This window comes from Pipistrellus kuhlii, unplaced genomic scaffold (assembly GCF_014108245.1).
Source record: "Pipistrellus kuhlii isolate mPipKuh1 unplaced genomic scaffold, mPipKuh1.p scaffold_m20_p_1, whole genome shotgun sequence".
In the NCBI taxonomy this organism is placed as follows: Eukaryota; Metazoa; Chordata; class Mammalia; order Chiroptera; family Vespertilionidae; genus Pipistrellus; species Pipistrellus kuhlii.
In genome coordinates this window covers 187,843,299-187,858,863 of record NW_023425404.1, presented here as the reverse complement: position 1 = coordinate 187,858,863, position 15,565 = coordinate 187,843,299, and the positions used below count along the sequence as shown (strand labels likewise).

The 15,565-nt window shown below is 36.9% G+C and overlaps 1 pseudogene; it reads right to left on the bottom strand.

Annotated features, from left to right (window-relative positions):
* Positions 1-14,659: 14,659 nt before the first annotated feature.
* Positions 14,660-15,023, bottom strand: LOC118708273 (annotated as a pseudogene).
* Between the last annotated feature and the right edge of the window lie 542 nt (positions 15,024-15,565).

Sequence of the window (15,565 nt, the reverse complement as noted above, 5' to 3'; positions counted from 1 at the left end):
ACACATGGGTGTTTAAATATATGTTTCTAAATGTAAATGAAGGGTCTTTATGCAGCAGCTCTGGGTTTTGAGCCTGGTTTTATATTGGCTGAAATTGCAGCTGAAAGTAATTCCAAGATAAGGCATTTCTCCTCCATTGAGAAGTCTTGAAAAAGCTTTAATAGGTTTCTTTTAAGTTTGAAGATCTGTGGGTTCTGTTACCTGACAGATATTAATGATGGTTACTCTTTTGATTATATTACGGGAACATAGAATTCTAAAGGTGGAGAGCATGTTAAGCTGTCATCCTGTCCAGTTCCCTGGGGCACCAAAAACATTATTTTAGACTAGAAGCCTAATGCATGAAGATTCATGCAAGAATGGGCCTTCCTTCCCCTGGATGCTGGCACTGCCTTTGCTCTGGCTGGAGCCCCCTTCCCATGCTGCCCAGAGGCCAAGAACACCTGGGGCAGTGCAGAACACCCAGCCTTGGCACCTGTGTATGCAAGTTAACCTACCATCTTTGTTGGGTTAATTTGCATACTCATTCCTGATTGGCTGGTGGGCATCGAGAAGGTACAGTCAATTTGCATCTTTTTTTATTAGTGTAGATGGAAAGAGGAGGCATCAGATCTGGAGATATGGGTTCAACTGAGGGAAAGGTAGAGAGCATAATATGGTCTGAAGAAGGTTTCTCTGAAGTTTTTAAATGGAAGGAGGAGTCTCAGATATGCAACCAGTCTCTGAAATATTAGACCTTCAGGGGCCATTTACTGATCCAGATGTTGGAGTAGTTCTTACATACCTTCAGAACTTAACGAAGCATATTTCAAGCTACCCTTAGTAACAGAAACTTTACTAAAGCAGTGATTCTCAACTGTGGGAAAAGGGAACACATGGAGCAGCAAGATATTGGAGGTACAGAGAAGGGTATTGATATAACTCCCTCATTGTATTCATCACTTTCATGTTGAGTTAATGGCTTATGGGACAAATGATAGATATTTGAAATTGAGATAGTCTCTGAAACCTACAGGGTATCCTGACCCTGAGTGTGATTGGATGACCATTGGGGAGTGAAAATTAATGACATTTTCATGTTCCTCTGCAAGCCTTCAAAGAATTGAGAGAAACAAATGAGCTAATCTTTATAATATCCACAGCACAATGACAAGAACAGAGTAGGAATGCAATAAATTATATCATCCCTGTATCCCTACTATCAACACTATTTTTCAGTTATCTCTAAATTCATTGCATTGTCAAATGCATTTTACTCATTTAAATATGCATCTATTATGATAACCAGATATTTAAGTTAAACCTTGATGTCTACCACTAGGAAACTAACCCACTATTCTATACATCCTTGTGTAAGGGAGGACACATTTCTTTTCTCCTTTTCCCATTTTAGGTTCATTGGCTGGGGCCTTGTAAATTAAAGACAGATTAACAAGAGAAAAACAAACAGAAGTTCATTAACATGGGTATCACCCATACACAGGGGAGCACTTAGTTGTAACTTAAAAAGGTTGGTTAAAACTTGAGCTTATGTAGCATCTTAGCAAAGAATAGTAGTTTTTAAAGAGGTAACAAGACAAGGAAAAGGACTGAGCTTCTGGGGCAGACATGTTGTGGAAAAGCAAAAATATGGGGAAAGTAATGGGAGATAAGGGGTAATTTTAGCAAGACTAATGATGTATATTCCTTTAGTGCAGTTTCTGGGCTGATGAGGGTCTAGAGTTGCCTATATAATTAACTTCTATCCTTCCTGGTAAAGAGGGGAAAGGGGACATCTTTGCAAATTATGTCCTGGTTTTGTTCAACACTTTTTTATCCAAAAAGTTTTTAGTTGAAAACATTTATCGTATCTGTTTATTCTCAGTTGCTTTTGCTCACAATAATCTTTATGCCAAAGTGACATGTTTAGGGGTGGTGTGGCCTGCTACACTTCCCTGACATAGTCTAATTGCCCTTGGCCATAGACTTCCATTGTTTCAGTTTCCTGGAGAGCTGAAGTCTTTCCTCTTCGTTGCCATGATGACTGGCAATCGTTGGATGCCACTTGGAAGGATTGACTGGCTGTCACAACTATTTTCATGCCTCATGATTTTCTAAAAGGAACATGTTTTCCTAGAGTGCAGTGTAAGTTTAGGGATATCAAAGGCAGCCAGATACTCAGCATAATTATAGGTTAGATTTGCTGACCAGATATTCAAATCATCTTCTTTTCCTGGGAGGAGGGTTTGGTTGATTAAAACATTTGAGGCAGCAACTGATACAAATATCCCAGAGAACATATCATGGAAAACAGCCTTCTGAAGCCAGGAAGTCAACTCCGTCCAAATAAACATTCTGAGAGGGAAGGATGATTGAATTGAGGCCCATGTGTATGGATGACTGATCTTTTGTGACTCTTCTCTCCCCCCCGACCCCCCCTCCAGTTCATGGCTCTGAAACAATAGCTGGATTTAGGACAACATTTTCTTGTCGCTCTACCACCTGGACACACATGAATGATGATGTTCAGAGCCTGTGTGCACTGCATTAAACTCACTCAGAAACACCATATCCCTGTGCAAATGAGAAAGAGTGGAGTTTTTCTTAGGGCAGGGTTTCACAAAAGAGTGGTTTTAGGTTGTTCATAGATAGGAATCAAATAACATTGACCTGCATAGTCACTTAATCCTTTTTAAATTCTCTTTTGGTTCTTCAGATTACATCAAGGGGAACAACTCAATTTGTTGCTAGTGTTTTTTTAAACATCTCAGCTCCCACTGTCTCTCTGTGAATGGAGCAAAGCACCAGCTCTGCTTAGAGTTCTCAGTGAGCAGCAAAATCTAAAACTTAAGGACATTGTCTGGTAATTTTTAAAAAAAATGTATTTCACTTTACTTTCCATTTTCACAAGCAATACTGGTTTTTCATTTATAGTAGTGACATACAATTTCTTCCATAAATAAATTTAAGTAAAAAATCTGTTTAAAGAAAAAGATTTCAGTAAATAGCAGTAAAGATATTCCTGTAATACATAATAGTGCAGATATCCTCTAAGAAAAATGCAGTTAGAGAAAAAATTCTGATACTAGTACTTGAGTTATGGAAGTTTAGAAAATATTACTATAGAAGTAATTTTGAATTGGTTCTTTTCCAAAAATAATTTTCTACATTATAATACTTAAATATTATTAAAAAATTCCTTATGACATATTTCAAAAACGTTTGAGATGCTACTCTAGTTTAGTATTGCTGACCTATGTGAACTTATTATATAAAAAGCATATATTGTAGAATGTTGGACTATTTCTATATTAATATTTGAAATGTTTTACATCTATGATCTTTAATGTGCTCTTCTGTAAAAATAAAATCAGTAATAGCAAATGGTTCTAGCAGGCTCATGTTGGGGAGATGACTAGTTTTCTATGCAATGCTCCCTTTCTCTCTTCCATTATAACTACAGAATATCCAGGGATATGGATGACTGGTTAATTACATATTTTTTTCATATGGCAAAATTCTTGCCCTTAATGGAATCATGACTCTTCCCATTCTCTCTCTGCCTCCTTAGAGCTGGAAACTGGATAAGGTTCAAATTCAACTTCAGTCATACAAATAGTATATCTAAGAAAAGGTATAGTGGCTAGATAGAGGAGACTGGGTGTTCTAATGGCCAAGAGGAGCAGATCAGCTCACATTGCCCAGATTCCCACATGGGGTCTGTTATGTGACAGAGAAATTAAATATTTTCCCTTTAAGCCCTTGAAAGTCCCTTGGTTACAGCAACTTAGCTTTTACTCTAATATAGTATTTCCCCACCACCCAAACCACTGTCTATTAACATCTATAATAATAAAAGGACCAGATGTTTTCCAGACATCATTCTGGATATCCTTCCTGGAGAAACTGGGATTGGAGAGAAGCCAGCCCAAGTCCTGGATGCCTGCAGATAGCCTGAGAGAAGCCAACCTGGGTCCTGGGTGCCTCCGGGCAGTCCGAGGGAAGCCAGCCCTGGTTCTGGGTGCATGCATGTGGTCTGAAGAAGGAAACAAGTTGGTGTCCTGAGTGCCTGCAGGCAGCTAGAGAAAGGAAGCCAGTGCCGGCAGCTGGGGGAAGGAAGGCCTACCTTTGCACAAATTTTCGTGCATTGGACCTCTAGATTGATATAATTAGTTGGCATGAGAAAAAGTGCAAAGTAAGGTGCATTACCTTGTGCCTTTGTAAACAAATTGCATTTGAATTATACACATTTCCTTTCCCTGTAAGACTCAGAAGGAGTCTGAGATAAAAGTACTATGGAGCTACTATTTAAATACACATGACCACAAACTAATAAATACCAAATCTGTTACTTTACTCTTTGTATAAATCAGGTATTGACTGTGGACAGATTAAAAGAAAACATTGTCCATTACAAGGATTTAAGAAAGCTCACATAATCATGGGAAAACTTGAAAGACCCAGGTTGACTAGAGCATGGGCATAGGAAGAGGATAGGTTTGGAGAGCAAAAATCATTAATGATGTCTTTCCAGCCTTTGTTCTTTATTTGTGCCTTACTCAAGATTCAAGATTCAACTTTTTGGGAGAGGGAATCTATTGGACTGGTCTTAGTTCTTATGGTTACTCATCCAGGCTATGTTGGGACACCTTTATTGTCATGTTGGCCATGCAATGGAAGATGGGTAATTCTTCAAACACAGTTTGCAGCCTTTTCACTCTTTCCTCAGTAATGTGTTGGAACCAGCTTGTACTGTCTCAGGTTGGCTAATGTGCAGATCTTTCCAATTTCATGTTAAGGGACAGCTTCCTGGGGCTTGAAAGCAACCATGCTAGGAGTTTTACACCATGGAAGTGGGTAAATTATACTAATGAAGCTCATTTCTTTAGTGAGCTGGTTGTGAGCATGTAATACAACACCATTGCCTACACTTCTTTCCTTCTTTCCACCTGCTACTTGCTGTAGTACTCCTTACTACATAGGCTGGACTTGAATCAGACTGCACAGAATTCAGAGTTCTTTTGTTTTATAAACATGCTACCAAAACAACATTGTATTACTAGATTTGAACATTAATTTCATCCGCAAAGAACATGAGTCCAATTTAAATGGGCTTTGAGGTGTTAGTTCAGCTTATTCAATTCTTAAAAAGGCATTTTGGGCCAGCCTGCGTAGCTTAGTGACTGTCAACCTATGAACCAGACAGTCACGATTAGATTCTTGGTAGGATACATGCCCAGGGTTGCTGGTTTGATCCCCAGTGTAGGCTGTGCAGAAGGCAGCCAATCAATGGTTCTCTCTAATCATTGATGTTTCTCTCTCTCCCCCCTTTCTCCTTTCCTCTCTGAACCTCTGAACTAAATAATAACATTATATAATATATCATAAACAGCCTTGCTTTAATGTCTGAGTAGTCCTCATCAGATGTTCTTTCATCATTTTGTATGTAGAAGGATAGCCTTTCCAGTGCCCAGAACCCAATAGGAGTCATGGATATGGTTACTTTTAAGGAAGACTGATGATTGGGAAAGGGGAGGGTAGTACTTCTGATTTGTTGGCAATCTTCTATATCTTGACCTGGGTGGTAGACAAATAGATATGTTCACTTAATGGTAATCCATTGAATTATATAGTTCCAGTTTTTGCCTCTTTTATATGTGTTTATACTTTGTTTATAAGTTAAGAAATATTGATTGAAGGATGATAAGAAAAGTGGTATAATTGAGACCAGAAATGAGAACAGGTTAAAAAACAATAAGCTGGAGTTGAAAAAAAATATTTCTAAAACTGCTCTAAAAATAAAACCTTAAACAAACAAACAAACAAACAAAAAGTTTACAAGCCAGATGTGGCCCAGAGGCCAGTTTGTTTACCCCTCAGTCAGCTGCTGGTAATGCTAAAATAACTAAAAGACAGTTTTCCTCCACATCCCATGCTATTTATTCATTCAACATCTCTTTCCTGGTATCTTCTATGTGTTGCAAGTGGATGAGACAGATATATAAACTTGTAAATTACAGTACAACATGAAGAGTGTTCTAGCTGAGGTTAAACCAAAGGATTTGAGCAAAAAAATAAAAAAATAAAAAAATTCAACTCTCTCTTCCTGAGATCAAATTACAACTGCTTTTGAAGTAGGTAGCAATTAATCAGCAGGATAAAAAGGGGAAGACATTCTCTGTAGGGGGTACATCATGAGAAAATCCACACAGGCATGATATAAACATATATTTATATGTTAAGTTTATTGTATTATATAACTTTGTGTGACTCAATCATCACGTGTGTAGAGTGATAGAGGACAAGGCTAGAGCAAACTTTTCTCATCATGGCACATGTCTACCTACATTTGTTTGGAGTTCCAGGTCAGACAGATGAAGCCACTGGTGACTGGAAGCAATGTGTCCAGGAACTCATGCTTTCCAGTCCCACTAGCTGCTCTGGGGCCTGAATGCAATGCTCTGGTCCTTTACATCCCTTGACATTCATTCCCTTGGGGGAGTTCTGGAGTAACTTGGGAAGCTTTGAGTGAGTGGGTGGAATTTAGGTAAAGAGGAATTTTGGTGACTTTGTGCTGCCCAAGGCAGAGCCTCAACTTCTGCTCCTGATACTTATTGTTGAGTGACCTCAGCAAGTTATTATTAATTTTTCTTAAAGATGAAGGTATTTTGTCTTTTATTATTTAAATATATTTTTATGAGAGAGAGAGAGAGAGAGAGAGAGAGAGAGAGAGAGAGAGAGAGAAAGAGAGAGAGAGGATGCTGAGAGAGAATAATTGATCAGCTGCCTCCTGTACACCCCCTATTGGGGATTGAATTTGTAACTGGGATATGTGCCTAGACCTGGAATTGAACTGTGACCTCCTGGTTCATAGGTCGATACTCAATCACTGAGTTAGGCTGGCAAGGCCCTCAGCAAGTTATTTTGAAGTCCCTTTGCTTCCACTTTCTCCTTTATGTACTAGTAAAATGTTATTGGTATCTGGAAGAGATCTTGTGAAATTTAAAATTAATGAGACGCTGTATATAAACCTTTTGCTGCAGACTCAGCAATCAACAAGTTATTTATTTCTTCTCTATATCCTTCCAATTTCCTTATTTACAAAAAAAAATCCCTTGACAAGAAAATATATGCCCTTTTTAATCTGTACACTAACTGGCAGGGGATAGTGGTAAGGCTTTTCTGGCATGGAGAGAAAGATAAGTGAAAAGAAACCATAAAATAATAAGTACATCTATTTTTTTTTTTACACTCTTATTTCAAATAAGGTTTCTATAGAAGAAGAGAGACCATCAACTCCTGGGACCCTAAGATATAAATTGTGTTTTTGTGTTAGAAGAGAACTTTTGCTCTTTTTTCTCCCTCCCTCTGACCTTTTTTCCTTCTTTCCTTCCTTCCTTCCTTCCTTCCTTCCTTCCTTCCTTCCTTCCTTCCTTCCTTCCTTCCTTCCTTCCTTCCTTCCTTCGCTCTTTCTCTTTTCTATAAGCCAAGGTACAGAGGAGTGGGCTGGCTCTGGAGGTGAACTGAGGACTCTGATTAAAGATGGTTTTGGAGCAAACTCATCAGCTGACTTCAACAGGAACATCTGTGAGTTCATATTGGCCAAGTCCCTCGAGAGCTTTTCACTGCTGAACACGCTACTTCCCAACTGTTCAAGATAGTGGCTCAGAGCTGTGTACATATTTTGAGATACATTCTGCTGATTGGATTATTTTTAAAGCCTATTTCTTATCTAAAGTATTTCCTTTAATTGCTTCTTTTTGGCCTGATGCTAGGTCTTAGTGAGGTTATTCAAAGTCTACAAATCACAGAATAATACTCTCAGAAATTGGAAGTAGCCACCCCATCACTTTCCAGATGTGGAAACTGATGTCCCTTGGGGTGAAGAATTGCTCAATTCATACAGATATCTTATATGCTCTTCCTTCCCTTTTCTTCTCCCCCTCTTCCTTCCTTATTTACTGAATAACTCCCAGATGCCATGCACTTTTTTCAGTGTTAGCGATACAAAGAGACACATGGCACAGCCTGCTGAACTATTAGTCTAGTGCAGCAGCAGTGATGTAAGCTGGTTATTACTCTAGGCAAGATAAGTAATAGGGTAGAGGCGCACAAAGGATTCTAAGAGAACCCAGAACAGGCCAACTAGATTAGATTTGGAGAGTCAGAGAAATTGATTTGAATGGAATCTCAAATGATGTGTTGGATGTGAGTAGGCTGTGAAGGGAGTGAAGTGTGAGATCAGAGATGAGGGAAATGATCTTCCAGAAAGAAGGAAGAGTACAGTGTAACAGCATCGGACATACACTTCATTTTCCGGAATTCATTTATGGAGAGAGAAAGAGGAAGGAAGGGAAGAAGGGAGGGAAAGAGAGAATTAGGGGAAAATAAAATAAAATTTAACATGGATGACTCTTCCCACTCTCCCAGTCCATATTTCTGTGCTGTGCTTCTCTCCCAGCCCAAGGGAGTCCTACACTCATGAAGAAAGAGGGACAACACCACAGCCATGAATACCTCTCACAGGCCTGTGTTAGCATCTTACCAGTCCAGGACTGGTTTGAATATAGGTGATTTATATGCTTAGTATAGAACTGAAACCCCTATAAAATGCTCTCCTATGGATAAAGGCATTCTTTCCTTATACTTATTCATACGTTTTTGTATTTTTTTTTTTATAAGAAGCATTGGTTGCTTGGGTTGGCTTTAAGAAATGCAATCCTTTATGTTCATTCAAAGAAGATAAATTTTATGGCTTCCATGCACCATCTTCTCTGATCTCTTTTATTGGAGGTGTTGTTGAAAGAGCCCTGAAGTCAATAAACAAAGTTAACTAAGTGCATGACTTTTACTTTCCTAGTGCCCCTGGGAGCGCAGAGCTGGTGTGATCCTAAGATACAATCTCCCCATAGGTCATATCTAGGGGCTGCCATTATCTCTAAGCAGCACACACTCCAGAGCATCTTATTAATGATATTTAATTACATTCAAATTAATGATGTTTTTCATCTAATCCTGGACTGATTTTACAGCTGGCAGATAAGCTGGGGTGACTTTGGCTGTTTTGTCTCTCCATTTCAGCAGGCAAGTGCCCCCTGTATCTCTGTTGACTCTTTTGCAGGTGCCCATTTTCTCCACCTGTACTTCCTTCTCTGACTACCACCCTCCCTTTTCAGTACTTATTAGCTACCCCAAGCCACAGAAATATTCCATTTCTTTAAAATATATATTATTATTGATTTTAGAGAGGAAGGGAGAGGAAGTGAGAGGTAGAAACATCAATGATGAGAGAGAATCGTTGATCAGCTGCTTCCTGCACATTCACCAATGGTAATCTAGCTGCAACCCTGCCCCGAAACTGAACCATGACTTTCTGGTTTACAGGTCGATGCTCAACCACTGAGCCATGCCAACTGGGCAGAAATGCTCCATTTCCACATGAGTGTTTCTGATTACATGAACAATGCAGTTTTTTGTTGTTGTTGTTGTTGTTCCTATTACACAACTTCATTTGCATATATTCTGGTCATAACTTCATTAGGTCTTAAAACAGAGATTGTCAAATGAGCGCTATTTGGTAACTCAAATAATACAATAGTTTTAGCAGACTCTAATCACATCATTGTATACTTGAATGCTCTGGGTTTTGCTGATTAAAATCTTTATAGAAATGGAATGGAGTATTCAATTCTTAGGTTCAGGAATTGTTACTAATTCTCAATAAAAATAATGGGGATTTTAGATAGGATTTATCAGACTTGAACTATATTAATGGTTTCTGTTTTGTTTGAACAAAAACAGATGTTTGAAGAGTGGCGATGGGAAATAAGCATTTCTGTTGTGAACTATAATACAATAGCATTGAGGATAAAATGCTTAAAAACAATATATGGCATGCTAATGAAAGTGAATTAAATTGTGAAAATTCTGACTCTTTTAAGAATTGAAGATAAAACTGGAAGCATACCCTGTTTGGATTTTTTGTTCTTGGGAAATGGTAAAAATTACAGTTTTGAATGCTTCATTGTATTGATAACCCAACTATTGATTTATTATGGCAGAAAACAAGAAGTATTATATCAAATAATTTCTCTATTTTTCTACTTATCTCAAACTCTTCTTTAAATCTCCTCTCTCACCCTCAAAAAACACCAAAATAATATCAAAATAATAATAACTAAAATAAAATAGCTCATTGCATCCATTCAAGTAAGTTTCAACATATTAGATAATTGAAAATTCTCCAATTATCTCTGCATCTGATCCTAGGATACATATCCTTTTCTTCTTCTATAGTTTCTTTGTGTGTTTATTCATTTATTCATCCATTCACTTAACATATATCTATAGTTACCTCCCATAAATCAGATATTATGATAGGCACTGGGAAAACAATGATTGGCCAAACCTAACCTCTACTCATACCGGTACTACAACCCAGTAGAGGAACCTGACATTAAACACTATCTCTTACCAATTGAAATATAAAATTAAAATCATGACAAACACTAAGAGAGGCAGATGATTGGTGCCAGGAGAACCTATAAAAGTGAGGTTTGATTTAGGTAAAGCTTTTTGTCAAAGTTGTTATGGAGCTGAATATGAAGAAACAATAGTGATTTGGGGCCAACAGAAGATGTTGAAGGTGAGTGTTTTCCAAATGGCAGATGCTACATGGGCACTGACCCCAGGCGAGAGGGGAAATAGTGAGATAACATATCTCAGCTTCACCCTTTCAGACCAGGGTCTGGGAGTCTTTGACTATTTTTCCTTTATTTTGTGGGTGATGATACCATTTATACTTCTGATTCCTGAAGGTGAAATTTATCTCCCTGAGTGCCTGGTCCTCAAAGGAGAAGAACAGGATGGACAAATTTTCCTGCTGCCAACCTTCTTGTTCTCTTTGTCAGCACTAAAAAAGGAGTGGCCTGCTAACATGGTCCTACCTGGACCTGACCTATGAGGAGATGTGTAAGGGGCCTAGGCATCCATTTGTCCATTTGTAATTTTTTTGGTTGACAGGAAGATGAGTGGGCAGACTCCTAAGAGTGGATTATACTCAAAAGATTGGGCTTTGCAGGGAGAGTCATGTAACTTCTCTGGGTCCCAGTTTTCCTCCTCTAGTAGGTACTTATGAGGATTAAACGAGACGGCAGTGCCAGAGAACAAAGTACATTGTTTAAATACTAGTGGCTTGGTACACGAAATTTGTGCACATTAAAAGGGAATTAATTGGAGGAAATATTTTAATATTGTTATTTGCCCTTTCTTTACAATAGAAGTGTCAGAGTTGAAAGAAAATTAGTAAAATGTATATAAAATTAATATATAAATTTATTAATAACAGTCACAACATGATATAACAATAAAAACATAAAAACAACAAAAATATGAATGTAAAAACAACACTGATATAAACAATGACTGATAAATTGATTAAACTTATTCTAATATCTCTCTGCATACTACATTAAAAGTGAAAACACTTTCAGAGTGCTTGACTAATTTCCCTTGTGATAATGTATTTACAACTTTAACTTTAACGTCACATGCTCTTCTAACTTGAGAGAAAGCATCTTTTAACTGACTATATGCAAAATGGGTTTAGGTAGGAATATTCCTACTCTGTCTAGAGTTTGTCTTTGTGATTTATTAATAGTCATTGCAAATGCTGGCATCATGGAAAACTGTCTTCGAATTAATTTAAATGGGAGGCTAGTGTCAGATGGGGACAAATCAATTCTTGAAATCAGAACAGCCTCTCCTGCAGATCGTGTTAATACTTCAGCTTTGATAATGTTAGGTCGCAATCTTTTGATAATAAATCTACTACCATTACAAATAACCCATTTACTATTAAGATTTCTCAGTAGCATAATGATTGCACCCACTTTCACTTTTAATTTATGACATGACATTCCCAAAGGAGTAATTCTATTAAGAAATTCAATGGGAAAATTTTCCTTTTCAACATCATCGGTTGAATCAATGGAATCATCACTCAAATATGTGTGAAAATCTCCACTGAGTATATCTAAAATTTCTTCATTTAATTTATGAACATGCTCATTTTTAGGACAAAGAATCACACATTTAGATATATTTTTAATGTTATCTATAGATACAGTATTTCCAAAGGTAACTTCAATAATAGATCCATTACAAATCATTTCACAGAGGAGTTCAATAATATCCATTCCTAAATGAAAACTGCTATCCAGTTTGACATCTCCAAGTTTTACTAACCATTATAAGCAGAATCCTCTGATCTCATATTTGTTTCAACAGACAACTTTCTGAAACATCCCCAAACATTGTAGTACTTTAAATTCGTTTCTACTACGGCCAATCACATAGTATGCTGCACAATACCAAGACATTCTCGAAAATCCCCTCTGAAAAGGGGAATGTTTCCACCCAATTCAATATTCAAATTCATAATTTCTCTTACTAATCAGTCTATGGCATTTATAGCATGACTGGATGCCATGGTGCATTCATTAATAATGAGAAGTTGGGCCTTTTTAATGGTTTTAGCAACTTCACTTTTTATATAGAGTCTAGAAATTGAAGTTTCATTTAATGGAATTGATAATTTATATTGGTAATAAAAGGTACTTCTACCGAGAAGTAAATTTGCAGCAATTTCTGTAGATGCTGTGGGTAAAACAGTACCACCACGATCTGTAATATAATGTATTAAAATTTTATAAAGATATGTTTTTCCACTACCACCTGGACCATCCAAAAAAAAAAAGCATTTGGGGTGTACAGTTTGTCTTTGATGGCTGAAGTTATAGTCTGAAAGGCTGCCAACTGTTCATCATTCAGAGAATTTATCAAAAACCTCTGCCTATTGTAGCTCATACAATTCATTATATGTATTTGTATCCATTAAAAAATAATAGTCTGGAAGTTTGAAATGCGAACATTTCATTCCATACAATATGAATACCTCTTGAATTTTATTAAAGGTATGCATTTCACAGTTCATACAGGCACCTTCTCTTCAGTGTAATTTCCAACAAAATTTTTCAATAAAATAAGATTTATTATCATTCCATAATTTCTCTGTATCAGAAGGACATCCAAACACACATATACACTGAGTGGCCAGATTATTATGATTTCTGAATGCATAATAATCTGGCCACTCAGTGTATATCCTATATAATAAGAGGCTAATATGCTAATTGTCCCCTCGACTAGGAGTTCGATCAGCAGGCAGGTTGGCCAACCAGCCATGTCTCCTCTGCCTTGCCAGGCTGGCTGAATTCATGCACCAGACCTACTGACTGGCCAGATTATTATGCATTCAGAAACCATAATAATCTGGCCACTCAGTGTATATGCAAAAAGTTGCCATAGTTGTTTGGGCATATTAAGGATGATTGCATCATCAATTGTATCTTTCCAGATAGTGTTGTCAATTAATAATCCTCAATGTTTAGCAGCTTCACAAAATGTATCATAAATTACACCTACAGTTTTCAAATCATCAAAATTCATCGCACCTTTTACATGCAGAAGCAAAAATCTAAGGTAATATAGTTCTGGTTCTCTAAAGCTCACATTGAACAGTCTAACACTTTATTACTGTCCTTTTGGCATTTTCTCCATGAAGAATTATTAAACACATAATGTTGTGGAATCTCCCAATAATAATAATTATGTTCATCGGAACCTTTTCTGTTCAATAAAAACCAAGCCATCAAAGTCGAGTTATGCCTTTTAGCTCTATCTATAACTTAAGCAAAATCATCAGTATGAAAATAGAAATTTTGTTCATTTGGCAAATGAATAGCTAATCTTGTGATTGCATGAGATTCGTCATGCATTTGCATTGAAAAAAGTCTCCTTCTCTGTGATTGATAATTTTTTTTCCAGAAATTTGAATATTTGTGCAACCATGCCCTTTATAGACATATTTAAATAAATATTTGACACTTTTAATCTATGTGCAGACTTCAACATTTATATGACAGTTATATTTAAGGCACAAATATGGGTTTTAAGGGACAATCCAAGTGTTATTGACAACTTTATTTCCAATAGACATGGTGCTACCAGATCTTCATTTGTACTTGGGATAACCATCAATATTTCCAATGGTCGCATTTTGGAATTCTTTTGAATATCCCTTTGAACATTTTCCATTTTCCATACATGGACTGTTTGGATTTTATATTCCACATGGTCCATGTACCATATTTGCTTTTACAATTTGAAAAAGTCGAGGACACTGGTCTTCATCTGGAATTTCTGCCTTAACTATATGGTCAAATGTCATCTTCTGTTTGTAATTTGGATTCACTAATATCAGTAATTTGTGAGTGTGAGGCAGTCCATGTTTCTGAAATTCAATGATATGAATTTAAGCTATTACTTTGCCACAGTCTATGCTTAAAATGGAGAAGGAGAAAATGATTTAAAAATGAATTTTAATTCTACCACATCACAAGATATTTGTGCTAAGATGGCTAATGTGTGTCAACATCAAGAGATCCCTCCTCCCAGGAACCAAGAGGAAGTTTCTCAAAACTAGAAGGGAAAGTTATTTTTCCCCCAATGTCGGTCCAGTTTTGGAGACATTCTATTAGTACTATATGTCCTTCCCCTCAATACCCCAAGTAACAATGAAGTGTTCTGTGTGCTAACAACATAGCTTAAAATAAAAGTGAAACAAAATTCTGCATTTTTATAAAACTCTATAAAAAATAGTATTTCAAACTGTACAGTTACCAGAAATACACAGTTATCAAAAATGCACACACTTCACTTGGCATCTCCAGCACCTTCAGCTTTCTGTGCCTGGTCTGTTTTGGCATCTCCACTTTTTGCAGGGTTATTCCCATTCTTGCCAGCATCAGCTTTCCCCTTTTCCCCTTTCGGTACTTTCCCTTCTTTGCAGGGCCCTTTTTAGGCTTTGGCTCTGGCTTTGGAGGAGCAGGCTTAGCTGATAACCTGGGGGATCTTCTCTGTGGCCCATTCTTTGCCTTGGTTATATCTCCTTTAGCAACTGCTTCAGCCTTTCTTTTAGGCATGATGGTGATGGTGGCAGGACTTCTGGGTGGGATGCAGGGATGCAGCAGTGCAGGCTTTGCTTGAATTTTCCATCAAGCAAAGAAGAGTGAGTAGAGATTACTTCTGCTGAACCATTGATACTATTTTAAGATTTATGGGAGGTCATTGATAGTAAATTTATTTAATAAGTCTTCCTTATTGTCCAATGTTAATCAACTTAAACATTAAGGGCTTTTAAAATTCATATAAACAACATTTAAAATAAAAATTACTTTCCTAAAACAAAACAAAAATATTTAGTGAAAGGGCAGCATTGTTTTATATTTTTAAAAAATGTTTTGTTGAGGCATGATTAATGTACAAAAACTGTACATATTTAATGTACTTACCTTGATGAGCTTGGAGATAAATACACATTTGTAAAATAATCATCATGATCTAGTTCATAGATCTATTTATCACTTACAAATGTTTATTCCACCCTCTTATTTATTATTGTTATTTTGTGATAAGAACACAACATAAGATTTCTATTCTTTGTAATACAATACAGTATATAATA